Raw genomic sequence first — 17,715 nt, 5'->3', positions numbered from 1 at the left:
GTCTTAAAACTGATGAAACCTTATATATAATTGTGTTTGTGTTATTATTTATTTAATGTCTGCTTCTAGTCTGAAAGCCATGTGGCTTGTGTGGACCATCTGAGTCCTGCCACTTACTGGACTGTCAGGCATTTAGGATGTGTTCAATAAATATCAACTGGAGAAATAAATAAGTTAAATGTTTCTTAGTACTTAGTAATAAGATTCAAGATACTTTTTTCAAAGGAAGGAAAAATGGTGGCTGTTTTTAGCCAATACGGTTATCCATGCCTGTGTGGTTGACCTTGAATTACAGAGGAAACCCAAGTAGGTACTGCTGAGCCAGGGATTAGAGAACCAAGAAAAGAGAGTCTTTTAGTCTCGAAAGAGGGTATTTTACCTCAAAGAGAGCAGTGTACAGGCTTTGTATACACTGGTCACTGAGAGACCTTTTCCTCCTTGTATTTTCTCAATAAAGCCTACAGGCTGTGACTTTAATCCTCAAAGAGAAGCTATGTGTCACATGGGGTACAAGCATTAGAACATGAAGTTTTAGCCTTGTAATTTTAGTGTTCAGCCTTAGTTGACATATTAAATCAATAGACAAATAATTGTTCGACTTTATCTTTTTATTAGCTGTATTCAGGATCAAAGAAGCAACATTGTAGATAACTTCCTGTATTTATGTGGCCTGTCCAATAGTTTCGAGGACAACTGCCACTTCTCTAACATGCAGCTTCTAAGCATGTCTGATTTATTAATTATATAAGCTCTGACTGTGGATGTTGCTTCAAGAGCTAGACAGGGTTCTCAACCATGGAAAAGTGGTGAATATTTATAAATGAGTAGATAAATTAGAAAAGGGTGAGGGGACTCTATTTCCATGAAAATATTACTTTCAGATTGAAGGGGTCAAAAAACTTTGGATGAGACTGCCGTACATCCCAAGGTCAAAGTTGGTAACGAAAGCTTGTACTTAGGGTATTTTACTGTAGAGAATTTGTTAAAACTGAAAGACTATAAGAAATTGGGACATCAGAGAAATTTCAAGATGTTAGATGAATGAAGCTCAGGAAGTGATTTTAGCTCTGGAAATAGCAAGCGCACTGTGGAAGTATCAAGGCGTACAAGAGGGGCATACTTAAAAGGAGGCAAGGTCATTGAAGCCAAACTACATTTAGATGACAGGCTAAAAATATAGATTTATTTATTCATTTAAAAAATACTTTCTTAGGTACTTGCAATACCTCAGAGTAAAAAAAAAAAAAACAGTAAGACAAAAATGTCTGCCTTTTGTATGGCTCATCTTCCACAGATATACTCAGAACTTATTGCTTTTTGAATGGTATTAATAATACGGGCAGTGATATGTGAGTTATTACTTGGTTGGATCAGAGAAGGCTAACAGAAAAGAAGGGTTCATGAAGTGAACTGGAGTGATAACCCAGAGAAAGCCTGGATCCCAGGACATATTGAGAGGTACCTCATTAAACTTCAGATACAAGTCAGTAATAAAAGCACTTATGCTAATCATTCATTGAGGAATGGAACACATTAAAGTGGGTAAAAAAATAAGAATTTGAATAAATTTGAGAGAAGCCTCAGAAGATAATCTTGACATGTCTTAACCATTTTTAGACTACTTTCAGTGTGACATATATCCTTGGATAACATACCAGGAAAATATATAGTTAGGACTCTAAGGGAAGGCACACAGAATGTGAAATATACTAAAGGGGAACCAGGCAGGACATTAACAGATGGAGTCTAATCCTGGGCTAGTTGAACATTTAATACTAACAATATGAAAAACAAAACAAACAAACAAAAAACCAAAATCTAATATCTTCATCTGAAAGCAAAGAAAAAAAGAAAAGAAAGTACAATTGGAAGAGAAGCAAAGGGATAACTTAAAAAATTAAAATCTTAAAAACTCTGATGAGCCTGCCTCAAAGAAATAGAGAAACCACAGTGGAAAATAGAACACTAGGGGATATCTCATTAAAGCAGAAAAAAAAATTGTTGAAAAAAGTTTCCGTTGCTATTGAAGTAGTAGAACTTACTCAAGATACAAAAAGTGAAAAAGCTGTTAAAAGGACAACTTTTAAGGTGCATTTATGATCTTCTTTGAATTTCAAAGAAATTTCAAAAAAATGCCTCCTTTTAAGTATGTGTCAGAAGGAACAGATGTAATTTTGATTCAAGATTCTGCCTTGGATAATTTTTCAGCTAAGGAAAAAAAAATTGTGAGGAGAAACTTCCCCTTAGCAGGAAGACTAAACAGGGTTAAGCAATGGACAGAGCAAGCGGCAATAGTAAGTGGCTTAAAATGCCCGATGAGGAAACAAGGAACGTCACGTTAGACCCAGGGACTCTGGGTGTCATTGCTGCAGGCTTGTACATTTTACATGAAAACAGGTCTTCACAGATGTCACTTGCTGGGAAGGAAGGCAGAAAGAAGAGGTTGATCTCGCCTCATCTTACTTCCCCAATCCTGCGATATGATAAACTTGACGTAACCACCTGTTCTGTCCATTGACAGGAAACTCACAGGTTGTGAACTCCATCAGTCTTCACAGGCTAATTGGCACCCACTGGAGGTGAAACCAAAAGGATTTTTCCTTGCTTATCATGGTATCTTGGTGGTCTAAGCCTTTTGTCAGATAACAGGAATTTTGGGGAACATTAGTATGGGGAATGGATAACAATACAAGTACATATTAACTATGGACGCTTGGGAATTTCTTGTGTTTTCTAAATTTTATGAGTTGTTAAAGTGAACTAAATATAGCCTGAGAAGGACTCTGTACTTCTATGTTTGAGTCCTTGTGGACAAACTGCAACCTAACTTAATGGATAGACAAGATCGAGAACCTAACATGGCAATGTGTGCCTGTAACAGTACCTGGGTCTTGGCCAATCCCAGCAGCCATACTTCAACCACTCATACACTGTTGAGTGTTCAAACTGTTCAAATAAGGCCAAGGCTGAGCTGTAACCAGTCCACTTGTTTCTGTACCTCATTTCCGATTTCTGTACCTCACTTTCCTTATTTTGTCTATAAATCTTCTCCTACCACGTGCCTAGGCTTAAGTCTTTCTAAATCGGCTGTGATTCTGGAGGCTGCCTGATTCGTGAATCATTCGTTGCTCAATTAAATAAACTCCTTTAACTTTAATTCAGCTTAACTTTTTCTTTTAATAGAGTATAGGGCTGGTATTGCGTTGACAATACATGTCCTAGCAATTGTTAAAGGCTCTTTTAATACAATAATACATACAATAATAACAATAATTTTATTTTTCATTCTCAGTGTGTACCAGGCACTGTTATTGTAAAGTCTTCATTTGTAATTTAAAATATAAATAGATTTAGGATTCGATTAATTCAACTTTAAAACCTAAAAGAAATTTGCTCTTTCGAGGGAAAACCAGTCAAGAGAATAATATTCTGGGATTCCAAGAGAACCCTCTGGCTGAGAGTGAGCAGAGTAAGAAATTGAGAATGATGATTATGGACTTGCTTGAGATTTGATTAATTTTGGAGTGAAATTAAATTTTGAACTTTATCATTTTCCTGGACTTTCCTAAAGGGGAGAGGAATTAAAAACATTTAAATATTGGACATTTAAATATTTGTATTCTTTAAGGTGTATTTCTTCTATCATCGAACTAATTATCAAATTTCTAGTAAGCTACATCAATCCTTGAAACCAGATATGATGTTTAGGATGGAAATTACTCTAGGAAGCCATTTATTTTATTTCACTTTATTAGCCTGTGGGGTAGTGTGAACTTGAATTAATTTTATGTAATATTTTGATTTAATCTTATATTTTCTTGAGGCAAAAGCTAAATCCACATCCAGTGGTCTCAGGATAATACTAAAAAAAGCTGTATTTGGAATAGGGCAATTGTCTTAGGAAGTGGGAGTAGGACTAGCCTGAGAGAATAATGGTCTTCTCCACCCAGGGCAGAGCTTTTAATTATTAAGGGTTAATTGTTAAGACCCATAGGTTAAGAGAATAAGATCTGAGGAGTGATACAGTGCTATTTATTTCCCTATAAATCTATTTCCTTGAGAAAGCATTTATTCCATTCCCCGAGAGAGAATAGTATTGTGAAGTTAACTTTTGCATCTCTTCCTATTTCCCAACTCTTTCCCTTGATAATTGCCTAAAGCAGGTCAGGAGAAAACAAACTGATCCACATAATAATTCTTGAGAATTGAGTCTCAGTTACTGATATTTTGAGCATGGGTAATTTTAGTACATCATGTTGTTTTTGTAAATTTTTATTAATCTCTACTTATTTTGGTTTATTTTTAGACTTTTCTCAATTTTGTATGTTTTTTCTAACTATTTTAAAGTCAACTACACATGCACATCACTATTTTTAATATTAAAAACTTGGGTTAATTTTAATATCAAACAGTAGGACACTAGTTGGAAAACCCAAAATATCTACCATTAGTATATTGGTTGGAGCAACTTATACCTTCAACAACAGTATATTAGTTGGAACACTGAATAAAGTTTCTACCACTGATGAAATGCTTCAGTAAAATATGACAGCTTGCAAAAATGAATAAAAGTTACTTGAGCATAGAATGAGATTTGGAAGTACAAATTAAGGTTTTACCACTGATAGTTTCTGGATGCATGTATTTTTATTTATTTATATCCTAATTATTCTGTATTAATAATTGCTTTTGTGATAAGGAAAACACAGAATTTATTTTAAAATAAGATTTACTACAAAAGGAAAATAAGTAGGTTTGGAGGATCTTAGTGATTTATACTTAAAAGTGATAATTCATTTTATAAACTAATTATTCTTGCTCTGCTGGTTTGACTGTATTTTAATTTTATGCTCAGATGTGAAAAACATTTAGTTGGTACCAATTAATTCCCTCTTGTCGGATATTTAATTTTGCTCACCAATTAAACACATATTGTTGAATATTGAAGTTGTGCCAAATTATTTTCAGTTAACATGCTGGGCAATTGCAATGTGTGTTAACTCTTTAATTAAAACTAAAATCTTAAAATTAAAATATAATTCAATATAGCTTAAAATATGTTTGTGCTTATATCTTAACTCTGAAGAATACAATTTTACCTTTTTGTTATTTCAATTGAATTTTAGAACCTTATGTCTCTGGGCCACTGCTGTGGTTTCAGTATTTGTTTTCTCCAAAATTCACGTTGAAATTTAATCACCATTGTGGCAATATCGAGAGGTAAGGCCTTTAAGAGGTGATTGGGTCACGAAAGCTCTGCTTTCATGAATGGATTAATGGGTTGTCATAGGAATGAGACTTGTGACTCTGTAAGAGGTAGAGAGATCTAAGCTGGCATATTCAGCCTCTTGCCATGTGATGCTATGTGTCACCTTGGGACTTTGCAGAGAGTCTCCACCAGCAAGAAGGCACTCACCAGATACAGCCCCTTGACCTTGGACTTGTTAGTCTCCACAACCGTAAGAAATAAATTTATTTTCTCTATAAATTACCTAGTTTCAGGTGTTCCATTATAAGCAACAGAAAACAAGCTAACACAGTCACCAATTAAAAACTTGTTTGCAATAGCAATCATTATAATATTTGTCATCAAATCAATTGTTTTCTGAAAACACTTTGTTTTTTTTCCAGATTTTAACACTGCTGATATCTTGTAACTCGCTCGCTCCATTACTTCAAAATAGTCCTAAAATATCATGTTTATTCTTCAATATCTTTTCCATATCCTACTCAATCACTTCTTCTGCTGTATTCACCACTTCCATATTTCTTTCTCCTTATTTCATCTTTTACCTTTTTTACCTGCTGTTTGCTTCATTCTTTTTTATCTTCTATTTTACCATTTTTATTTTCTCTTCTTTTTCAGTTTTTTCCCTTTGTTCTTGTTCTTTTTTTCTTCTTCTTTTCCTTCTGCTTTTGTTCTTTTCTCTTCTAAATGAATATGATCCTTTAATTCCTCACTTCAATTCTGCTTAATTTTTTTCACATCATTGGATTCGAAAGTGTAGTCTGAGAATTTCTGGGGGTAGTCCTTCTTTAACTACATATTTGTGTGAGGCAAGCTTTTCTGCATGTAATTCAACAAACAAAAAGTTACAACAAACTTAATGTTCACTAGCTGTTCATCTCTTAATCCCCCAAACCTGTGAAGACATTACCTTATGTGGATAAAAGCCTTGCAAATGTGATTGCTTTAAAAATCTTGAGATGGGAGATTATTCTAGAGGCCCCATTGTAATCACAGGTGTCCTTATAAGAGGGAGGCAGGAAGGCCAGAGTCAGAGAAGATGTAAGGATGGAATCAGTGATTTGGCTGAGAACCAAGGACTGTGGCACCCTCTCTAAGCTGGAAAAGGCAAGGAATGTGTTCTGCTCTAAAGTCTTCAGAAAGAACGCCATCTTTAATTTGCTTTATTAGACCACTAGATTTCTGACCACTATAAAACTAGACTTCTGACCACCAAAACTGTATGATAATACATCTGTGTTGTTTTCAGACACTAAGTTTGTGGTAATTTGTCACAATAGCAACAGGGAATTAACACAGATCTATGTAAGGATTGACATTTTAGGCTGGTGGTTTAGGAGTTTTAAAGATTGTAGATTCCGAGTTCCCACCTTCGGAGAGTAATATTTGGTAGATCTATAAGGGGAATTGGAAATTGTTTTTAAGGATTCCCCAACTGACTTGGGAAATCAAAAAGGTTTGAGAAGTGTTGGTTAAATGGTTAAAGGCACAGATAGAAATTTAAACGGTGGGTACATTCTGACTGTTTAGAGAAATGTAGCCTATATCTGGATTTCAATTTGCAGTTACAAATTGAAATTATCTGTAAATAATGATTTGTAATCCACATGATTATAATTGTTTCTAAAATCTACTCAAGAACTATTGCTTTAAAATTTTAAAATTTGAATAATATATATTGAAATGGAGCAGCCATCACTGTAATAATTGCCCAGCTTGATATAAGGGGAAAATACAAAGTTTCCTTTTAAGTAATCTATTCAGGTTATCTTTTTCATAACCACAATCTATTTTTTTTACTTTTATTTCTTCAGTTTTTGAAGTACTATTGATTTATCATGTTAACTGGAAAACACTATTTTACTTGCAAGGTTGAAGAAACCACAGAAAATGTGAAGTCATTTTTAAAAACCATGATCTTTGTGGTTAAAAGGAATGGAAATTGTGTAAAGTAACTCCCAAAATCAAAACTGTTCAAAGGCTTCTCATCATGTTTAGAACAAAATCAAAATTTCTGAATATGGCCTGCATCGTCTGGACCCTGGCTACCACTCTGAATGTAAGTCCCACAACTCCCCTGCCTTACCTACTTCCCACCAGCAAAAGCCTCCTTGTTTTCCTCAAATCCATCAATCATGAGGTGGCATCAGGTCTCTCACAATTGCCTTTCCTTCTACCTGTTATCTGCATGATTCATTCTCTCTTCATATGTCTACTTAAATATTCCTCAGAGAGGCTGTCATGTTTCTGGGTGCTGCATAGATAATTAATATCAGAAGGACAAGTGTTGAGGAAGGGAAAGCAGGCAAAAGATCATTATACATAGTTTAGGCAGGTTATTGTGGCTGCTTAATATAAACATGTACATATACTGATAGTGAGCATAAATTGGCATGACCATGTTGAACAACTAAAGTTAAATATCTGCATATCATATGACCCACTTCTAGGTACCTGTTCAAGAAAAATGAATATATTTGACCACTGAAATATATGTACAAGAATGTTATTAGGAGATTTATTCACAACAGCTGCTGAACAGGGAACTGCACATAGACACAGCCTATCAACAGAAAGAATAACTAAATTGATATATTTATGTAATGGACTCCTCCACAGAAATGGGAAACACAATGATATAAAAAACATTGAGGGCTGGGCACAGTAGCTATCCCTCCCCAAAGTGTAATCTCAGCACTTTGGGAGGCTGAGGTGTGCAATTTGCCTAAGCCCAGGAGTTCATGAAAAGCCTAGACAACATGGCGAGACCCTACCTCTACAAAAAATATAAAAATTATCTGGGCATGGAGGCACATGACTGCAGTCCCAGCTCCTTGGAAGGCTGAGATGGGAGTACCCTTATGCCTGAGTGAGACTCTGCCTCAAATTAAAAAAATTAAAAAAGAAAAATTAAAAGGTTAAAAAAAAACCACTGACTGTCTGAAAGACATAATGTGACATGAAATGAGCTAGTTACAGGCATCCATGTTGTATGATTCTAGTTCTATGAAGCTCAAGATCAAGGAACATATTATGAGTATAAAATAGACATTACCTTTAAAGGCATATAGACTGGGTGAAGCATGAGGAAGTCTTTCAAGGTGCCAGAAATGTTCTATATCTTGATTGGTTGGAAGTTGCACAGTTCTATATATATGTAGAAAGTCACCATGCTGTGCTGTGTACTTTATGGGGACAACTCATTTAAAAAGCAAATTTCAAAAGGAGATTATTTTGGCTTGAATCAGTGTGATTTTGGTGTGAGATGGTGTAATTCAGGATGTATATTGTTGACAATATTTTACTAAAGGAAAAGTCTGCAAGAGAAGAAGAAGCCATTGGCTACGACTTCATTAATTTTTGGAATGAGAAAATTCATGAGCTGAAATGAAAAACAGAGCAGTAGAAGGGATTCAAGGACTTCACCATCTTTTGTTTTTCACAAATATATCTGTTAAATGGGAACTCACACACGTATATGAAAGTTAAATGTATAAAGTATTCTAAACAGTTACAAATAAAATGCTAAGAATGTTAAAAAGAAAAAGGAACAGATACACTATTTGCTCAATTGGCCATTACTCTCTGAGTGAGGTCTGCCAAAGCAGGATATTATTAGTCAAATTGAGCACATCGTAATACCTTTTAGGAGAGTTTCAAGAATGAAACAAACTTGCAAGTCCTATAGTGTTTTGTATTATTAAAAATAGTAGTGTAAAAAACATAAAATATCCATAATCCAGTTTCAATAATTATCAAGATGAATCAAATCTTGTTTCATTTATAGCTCTGCCCATTGTCTCCCACATAATTTGAAGCAAATCCCAGACAGTATATCAGCACAACTGTAAATAATTCAGTATGATCTTTAAAAGATTATGTCTTTGAAAATCATAAGGTCAGGCATGGATGCTCACACCTGTAATCCTAGCCTTTTGGGAGGCCAAGAGAGGAGGATTGCTTGAGGCCAGGAGTTCAAGACCAGCCTGGGCAACATAGTGAGATCCCATTTCTACAAAAAATGTAAAAATTAGTCAGGTCTGTAGTCCTAGCTATTAGGGGAACTGAGGGGAAAGGATTGCTTGAGCCCAGGACTTTGAGGATGCAATGAACTATGATCACACCACTGCACTACAGCCTGGGCAAAAGCAGGGCCATGTCAACAGAGTGAGATAAACTTCATGCACATGGATGAATGGTTGATATTCTTTTTGGTCAACATATCAAAAAGAATTTACATATTTTATTTTTTTTCTTAGAACTTTTTTGTTGAAGAAACCAGGCCATTTATCTTGTTGCGTTCCCCCAGACTGAATTCTGCTTTCAGTGCATGGACTATGGATTGAGTAACACAGCTATATTTTACTCCACAAATTATCTATAGATAGAATTTTGAGTGGTTTGCAGTCTTTGCTATTATAATAGTACTGCAATGAATAGCTTTGTGGATACTTGTGTTTGCATTTCTGTCTGTTTGTGTTTTGGACAGATCCCTAGACATGGAATTGTATCAAAGGGTAATGCATATTAAATTTTGCTAGATACTGCCAAATTCTCTTCCATTAGGGTTGTTCTATTTGCATTTCTACCAGCAAAGTTTTAGCATTCATTTCCCCACAGTTTTGCTAACAGAATAGCTTGGCAAACTTTTGGAATTTTGCCTAATAGTTAAAAAAAGCCATCTCAGTATATCTTTTATTTGCATTTTTTTTTTTTGTGAGCTGAGTTGAGCATACAGATAACTTAAGCTGTCTGTATATTAAGCAATGATTTTTTTAATAACAATTTTTTACATATATAAATAAGCAGCAGCTAGCCTGGAGAGCTATCTTTATAGCTTATAGTTTGTAGGGATATTAAATGTTAAAAAGACTTTGATAAATAAAATATTATTAAAATATCATTATTTTAATGTAAGCATTTTAATTTAATCAATTGTAGTGTATCTGAAAATATTGTGTAGAATGACTTGTAGCTGACAACCATAAGTGGTAAAATTGGTAAAAGGTGCTGTTACGGAGTGTGTTAAATATTTTCATGTTTTGGAAATACAGAGTTTAGAATTTTTCTTTTTGTTCCTTATATTTTAATATGGCCAGAGGCCTCTTTAATTCAGATTAGAAAACCCGTTAATTATCTTATAATAGTGGATTGCTTTAAAATTTAGAATGGGACAAAGCAAAGAAGGCATTTCTCCCTTTTCTCCAGGCTCGACGATGAAAGGCTAAAGGCAAAATATAATACTATACGCAATGGCCCTGAGAGTTAAGTGGGCAGAGGTATAAGGGGGAAGATGAGAGGTTAAAAGCCTCTTCCGGCTGGGCGCGGTGGCTCACTCCTGTAATCCCAGCACTCTGGGAGCCAGAGGCGGGCGGATCACGAGGTCAGGAGATCGAGACCATCCTGGCTAACACGGTGAAACCCCGTCTCCACTACAAATACAAAAAAAATTAGCCGGGCGTGCTGGCGGGCGTCTGTAGTCCCAGCTACTCGGAGAAGCTGAGGCAGGAGAATGGCGTGAACCCGGGAGGCGGAGCTTGCAGTGAGCCAAGATTGCGCCACTGCACTCCAGCCTGGGCGACAGAGCGAGACTCTGTCTCAAAAAAAAAAAGTTGTCTCTTCGAAAAGCAACGCCTTTTTGGTGTTTTTTGTGTCTGGAAGACTTTTTGTTTTGTAGTGTTATCCACTTCGGATTGAACTTTTCTTCCTTTTCTTCCCCTTTTCATGTTTGCTAAATTAAGCTGGACTTTCCTTCCATTCAGGAGGTCTGAGAAGGCCTGAAGGAGCCAGGATAAGGTCAAATGGAAAGCAAGTACAGAATGGGCAATTTAGGAAAATTTGGTTTCATCTGACAAGAAATATTCAAAGAGTAGCAGAACCCAAGCCTGGGTCTGGTTCTAGGAGAAAAGAGTCAAAGCTATGGCTTGACCTACTTTAATTTAGACAAGGCAGTGGGTCAAAAATAATCCTTGAGGATCACAAGGCTGGAAGAATATATGCCACTCTGAGGCCAAAGATGTAGCTCCCTTGAGGACTTGAAAATGTATCAGGCCACTGTCTTAGCCTTTATGTTTCCCCATCATTGTTTTTCAATGGAAACAAAATTAAGTTCTTCCATGTGCCTATCACCTGCTAGGCTATAAACTAGCTTCTGAGGAGTTAAAAATGCACAGCCACTGTGCTGAAGAAGGTTGTAACCTTCTTAAAAAGGTACTAGAATGCGGGGCTTAGATATATGAATTCTGGAGCCAGGTCTGTAAAGCTGGATAATTTTGAGCAAGTTATTCAAGCTCATTGCAACTTAGTTACTTCACTTAAAATTATCAATATTAACTGTAAGGTGCTTAAAACATCAACTGGTACATAGTAAACTGTTAATTTTTGTTATGATTACAGTTATTTAAAACAGACACTATCTTTGATTTGCCCCTGTAATAAATATCTGCTATTCATTTTTCCAACATACTCAGTTCATGCCAATGGCCAAGGACAGAAAATCCTCCCTGACTATTCTGCTAAGGTTCCAAGGAAATATATACTTTTATTTTTCTTTGTGGATGAGGAAGTACTTAGTGGAATAAGCACTTTCCCAGCCATGCAATCTTTCCTTTGCGATTAATTGACTGTGCATATAGAATGAATGATTTATTATCTGGAAATCTTAGCTTATTCATTTATATAATGTGAAATGTTATCTTTAAAATTCATCATACCTGTAAAACATCATTATTAATGAGTAGCCTTGACACAAAATGTATACTTCATTGTTAAGCAGCCATATGAGAAATTATAAATACTTTCAGGTATAGCCAAGTACACTCTACCTGGTGAAAATCTTGCAGTGTGTTACAGCTAATCCTTGGGCTTGGTCGAAATTTTAAATCTAGAGTTTATAGTTCACTGAGCTTAAAGTTAATCACACAGTGTTTAAGATTAATTGCTATATTTACAGAACTAGCGATTCTTAGAAAAAATACTGATCGGATTTTCCACACCTACCAATCACTTCCAGTCAATCAGATAACTTTGTCTAGAACGGCAAAGGAAACTGTTCAAATCTATTGTATTTCTTTAATACATCTGAGTATATAGTGAGGCAAAATAATTTGTACATAAATATCAAAAGTAATAAAAGGGGCATTGTATTTTGTACATATATCAATATATTAGAAAATATACTATCATTGATACTACTACTCCAGGTATGTAAGTGTATATGTGTGTATGTATATGTATATATGTATATGTACATATGTATACATACCCACATATATATACACATACATACATAGTATACATCCAGAGTTAGACATAATGATGGCAAAGATGTATGGGTGTGTATACAATTCATTTCAAGTCATTGCCGATTTCTGATTTACAGTTACTTGTATATTGTTATTCTAACCTTAAGTGATATTTAAGGCTTATAATATAAAGATTTTGAATGCTAATACTTTATATTTATTTAAAAACCATCAAAATTATGTTAAATAATTTCTAGCATGGTAAACTTAAGTAAAAACACACAGAACATTTGACAATGATACTAGCAAACTCTGCTGGAAAAAACTTAAAAGTTCAAAATGCCTATTAGGGATTGGTTCATATCTTTAAAATAAGAAGTTTCCACGAGAATCTCTATGGTGCATGGTTTGAGGATATGATCTTTTGATATGGGCTGCCTGAACTAAACTGGCTTTGCTATTTAGCTGTGTGACCCTGGGCAGTCTGTTTCCTCATCTGTCAAGTATATCTAAGAGGTGTAGGACAATGCCTCACGCAGCAAATAAGGCCATAATTATGATAAGAAACCTGAGATCCCTTTGAGCTTTAGAATTTTATGAAATAGTAGTAATATCTGTTTAAGAGAAGATACTAAGGGCTTCTTTAGCCATACAATACTGAAGAAAATGAGCTCTCAATGAAATAAACACTTTAATTTTTATCATATGCATTTATAATATAAAAAGTAGCTTACAGGAGTTAGCTTGGAGCTTGCAAGAATTCAAGGTGATTTGGGAAGAGTGAATATGGCAATAATTGGAAAAACTGCTCTAATTTATTTTTCTAATCTTGACATATAAGATGAAAGATTCATGTAAAATCACTTATGTTTTATATGTTACTAATGTAGTTTTGTATTGACTAAAACTGAAAGAGACTCAAATGCTTTCTTTCCATTTGCTGAGTTTCACGGGTGTTTAATCTGAACTCTTTTTAATGAGAGTGAAATGAAGAAAGCTGAAAAAGGCCAGTCCTAAGCCCAAGCATCAGTTAGTTACACAATAGGTTCAGGGAACGTGTTTGAAAAACAGAAGGCCAGTGCTCAGTCATCTGGCTTCTATCTGCCTTGTTCTCTGTAGAGACTTAGATAGTATACTTTATAAATTGCTGGAGAATGGAGATAAAACTTGATGATTTTAATGGAAATTGCTGTTGTTTCCCTAGAGTAATTCAGTTAAAGTTGCCCTATGTTGAACATCAGTGAAACAATTTCTCTTTCTTCATAGGTTCATTCTGTATAGAGAATTAAATAGGAAAAAAAGTTACATTTCAGATCTTTTTTGCAAGACCAAAATTTTCTGGCCAATATTTGAACATTGCAAAGAGTTGTGTAAGTAAAGATTATTCATTTAGACAGTGTTCTCATTTCAACAATAGCTCATTTCTAGTATTTAATTACATGATGTTCCAAGTGATATCATATCATTCCAGTAGAATAGGGGAGCTTTCCCAATCACTGTTTTGAATATTTCATCTAATTAGAGAACAGAACTTTTATGTTGTAAGCATAATCTAATGTTGTAGGATATAATCTGTATTTTATGTTTTTGGATGAAGAAGATGGGAGAGTGATCAGAGAAGAAATGTTTGAATAAACATTTAACATAAGTTCAAACGCTCATATGTGCTTTTTATTGATGTAAAACAGGTTAAATCAAAAAACAATTTTATATTTTGTAATTTTACTGATCTCTAAGGGTTGTCTGCATGAAACACAGACATTAAAAACTGATACCAGGATAGCAAAACTAGTGAAAAAATTAATATGACCAACTCTAGTAATTTACTTAAGAGCACTTAAGACCCAGAAATAGACCCACACAAATGTAAACATCCGATTTTTGACAAAGTTGTAAAAGAAATTCAAAGGAGAAAGGGTATTCTTTTCAACAAATGGTAGTAAAGCAATTAAATATCCATAGACAAAAATAATAAACCTTGATCCACATCGCACACTTTGCCTAAAACCAACTCAAAACAGATAACTCAAAACCATAATATTTTTAAAAGGTAACATAGGAGAAAACTCTGGAACCTAGGGCTCGGTCACATGTTCTTAGACATGATACCAAAAGCACCACCCATAAAAAGAAGAATCAATAATTTGGACTTCATCAAAATTAAAAACATTTGCTCTGAGAAAGACCCTTATAAGAAAATTAAAAGACAAGCTATGGAATGAGAGAAAAGAATTGTAAATTACATATCTGACAAAGACTTCTATTAGAATATATAAGAACCTCTCAAAACTCAGCAGTAAAACTAACAAACAAAAATTAACAAACAAAAACCCCCAAAACAACCAAAAAAATTAGAAAATGGTCAAAGACATGAAGAAACATGTCACTGAAGAGGATATAAAGATGACAAATAAGCACATGAAAAAATGTTCAACATCACTAGCTGTTAAAATACGAATGTAATCCAAAATTCCATTTGGTATTGTCACTATTTTAGTTCTTCCAAAAGGAATGTAGTGATATCTCATTTGGATTACATTTGTATTTCCAGATTTCACAGTCCGACCAGCAATGTATGACAGATCCAGTTCCTCTGCATCCATGTAATCCAAAATGGGATGTCACTACATACCTTTTGGAACCAAAATAGTGACAATACCAAATGCTTGTAGGACTGTGAAATCTGGAAAATAGTTTGGCAGTTTCTTAAAAATACTAAACACATACCACTAGACAAGCAAGCACTTGGACTCCTGAGAATTTATTCTGGGGGTAGAGTGGGAGGTAGGGAAATACGTCCACATAGAAACCTATACGTGGTTGTTGAAAGCAGCTTTGTAAGAAATGGCCAGAAACTGAAAACAACCAAAATGTCTTTCAACAAGTGAATGGTTAAACAAACTGTGATCCGTATATACCATTGAATACTACTCAGCAATAAAAAAGACTCAACTTGGATGTCTTGGACAGATCTCAAGGGCATCATGCTGAGAGAAAAAAAAAAGCCAAGTTATTCATTTACACGTCTACACAACTGATAAAATAACATAAAAGTATGCATACACATTGTATTGAATGTCAATTTCTTGGTTTTAATATTGTACTGCAATTATATAAGATGTAACTATTGAGGAAAACTAAGGGAGTACTACACTGGCACCAGTCCTCTTTGTACAATTTTTTGCAACTTCTTGTATCTACAGTTATTTCAAAATAAAAAGTTTAGGCCAGGCACGGTGGCTTACGCCTGTAATCCCAGCACTTTGGGAGGTCAAGGTGGGCAGATCACTTGAGGTCAGAAGTTCCAAACCAGCCTTGCCAACATGGTGAAACCCCATCTCTACTAAAAATACAAAACAATTAGCTGGTGTGGTGGTGCACGCCTGTAATTCCAGCTACTTGGGAAGTTGAGGCAAGAGAACTGCTTTAATCTGGGAGGTGGAGGTTGCGCTGAGCCGAGATTGTGCCACTGCATGCCAGCCTGGGCGACAGAGCAGGACTCCATCTCAAAATAAATAAAGAAAGAAAAATTTAAAAAAATAGAAACATAGGAAGTGATAAACAACCCTTCCTAACTGGGTTTTGTTGCATGTGGATGTGAGGTGTCGAACTGTAGCAGTTGATGTCCAAGATGGTGGTCAGCAGGAGGGTGATGGACAAGCCTCCACATAATAAGGGGGCCTGATACAGTTTGGATATTCGTCCCCACTCAAATCTCATGTTAAAATGTAATCTCTAATATTGTAGGTAGGGTCTGGTGGGTGGTGACTGGAATATGGAGGCAGAATCCTCATGAATGGTTTAGCACCATCCCTTTGGTGCTGTCCTCCAGATAGTGAGTGAGTTCTTGGAAGAGTGTTCTGAGATCTGATCGTTAAGAAGGATGTGGTGCTTCCCCTCACCCCTCCAGTTCTCACCATGTGATGTGCTTGCTCCCCTTTGCCTTTTGCCGTAATCAGAAGCTTTCTGAGACCTCCCAGAAGCAAATGCAGCTATGCTTCCGTAGAGCCTGTAGAACCATGAGCCAGTTAACCCTCTTTTCTATATAATTTACCCAGTCTCAGGTATTTATAGCAATGCAAAAATGCGCTAATACAGGGCTTTCAGGATCAAAACCAACTTTCCCACAGAGTACTCATTCAAACCAGTAAAGATCACATTTAAAACAAAGACCTATCACCTGAACATTGATGAAAAGGGGAAGGTCTGTTTGCCAGTAATTAGTGCTGAAAACTAGAAGCTGGCAACCAAAACCAACTAAGTAATCCAGTCAGTCTTTGATAGCACTGATGAACTATCCCCAGCCCAAGCATCCCCTTTGGCCTGACCTACCTGAAGAACACTCTAAGGATCGTAAAAAATTCTGTAAGAATCCTGGAGAGTTTACAAAGCCATACCGTGAAAAGCGACTTGCAGACTAAAATCTGCTGCGATTGATTCCAGCAAATGTGAGCAGAGCCCTTGCCCCTGGGAGCAGTGCATTCAGACACCCAGAAAGCAAGGCTCTGTGGAAAAATTGACACATGCCATCCCCTGGGTTCCCTTGTGGCAGTTACTAGCTTTCCACAGTTTTCTCAATCAAAAGTGATCTAGGTAACTTGTAAAGAAAAGATGAAACATTTAAGATGTTTTCATTCTGCTTTTTGTTTGTTTTAAAAAAATCACTGCTTTAACCTACTTCAACAGAACAATTTTCCTTTTCTTGTCCAAAGTTATCGAAAATCTTCAAGCTACAGTTAGCTCTTAAGATTAAAAAAGAAAAAAAAGAAAAAAAAATGTGGTTCCCCTTCTTCCTTCTGCCCTTGCAACTCCCACTTCTTGCACTCAGTTTCTTTTTCATTTATTCACTTCCCCAGACCTAGGCCCTGCCTTCCCCGCATAGGAGAGGAGAGGACCCAGGTGTTTCTGGTGGCTTTTCCTCTCACTTATTTTGACTGCTCTATGTAGGAGTTGGTTTAAAATTCTCCTGACTCCTAGTTTATAATATCATTTTAAAAATTTAAAAACAAGCAAAGAGCCACACCCCTCCCCTCCAGCCCTCTCCCTAAAAATCCGTGGAAAGGGAGAGCCAGCTGTCCTGTAAATATCCAGCTAATGTTACTACAATATAGTCAATGACTTGGGCAAACCTCCATGTCAGGGTGCATGACTGAGCTCCGGCCGGACCTGGCCTGCATAGGGAAACCCTATAATAATAGGTCGGCCAGCCAAGAGGATGCTGTG

The 17,715-nt window shown here is 35.7% G+C and overlaps 1 long non-coding RNA gene and 1 pseudogene across 3 annotated transcripts in view; one reads left to right on the top strand and one right to left on the bottom strand.

The window, feature by feature from the left end:
- The window catches only part of LOC134731644 (uncharacterized), a 102,779-nt gene that overhangs the window by 5,316 nt on the left and 79,748 nt on the right, over positions 1-17,715 (bottom strand). For all 3 annotated transcript variants that reach the window (XR_010114094.1, XR_010114093.1, XR_010114092.1), the window contains 2 exons: positions 7,335-7,502; positions 5,794-6,067 (listed from right to left, as the gene is read on the bottom strand). This is a non-coding gene — a long non-coding RNA (uncharacterized lncRNA). The remainder of the gene's footprint in view (positions 1-5,793; positions 6,068-7,334; positions 7,503-17,715) is intronic.
- Positions 16,124-16,913, top strand: LOC129492328 (ubiquitin-conjugating enzyme E2 L3-like; annotated as a pseudogene).

The sequence above is a fragment of the Symphalangus syndactylus genome, chromosome 10 (assembly GCF_028878055.3).
Source record: "Symphalangus syndactylus isolate Jambi chromosome 10, NHGRI_mSymSyn1-v2.1_pri, whole genome shotgun sequence".
Lineage (NCBI taxonomy): Eukaryota > Metazoa > Chordata > Mammalia > Primates > Hylobatidae > Symphalangus > Symphalangus syndactylus.
The sequence above is the reverse complement of the archived record's forward strand: the minus strand, read 5'-3'. Positions and strand labels throughout refer to the sequence as shown.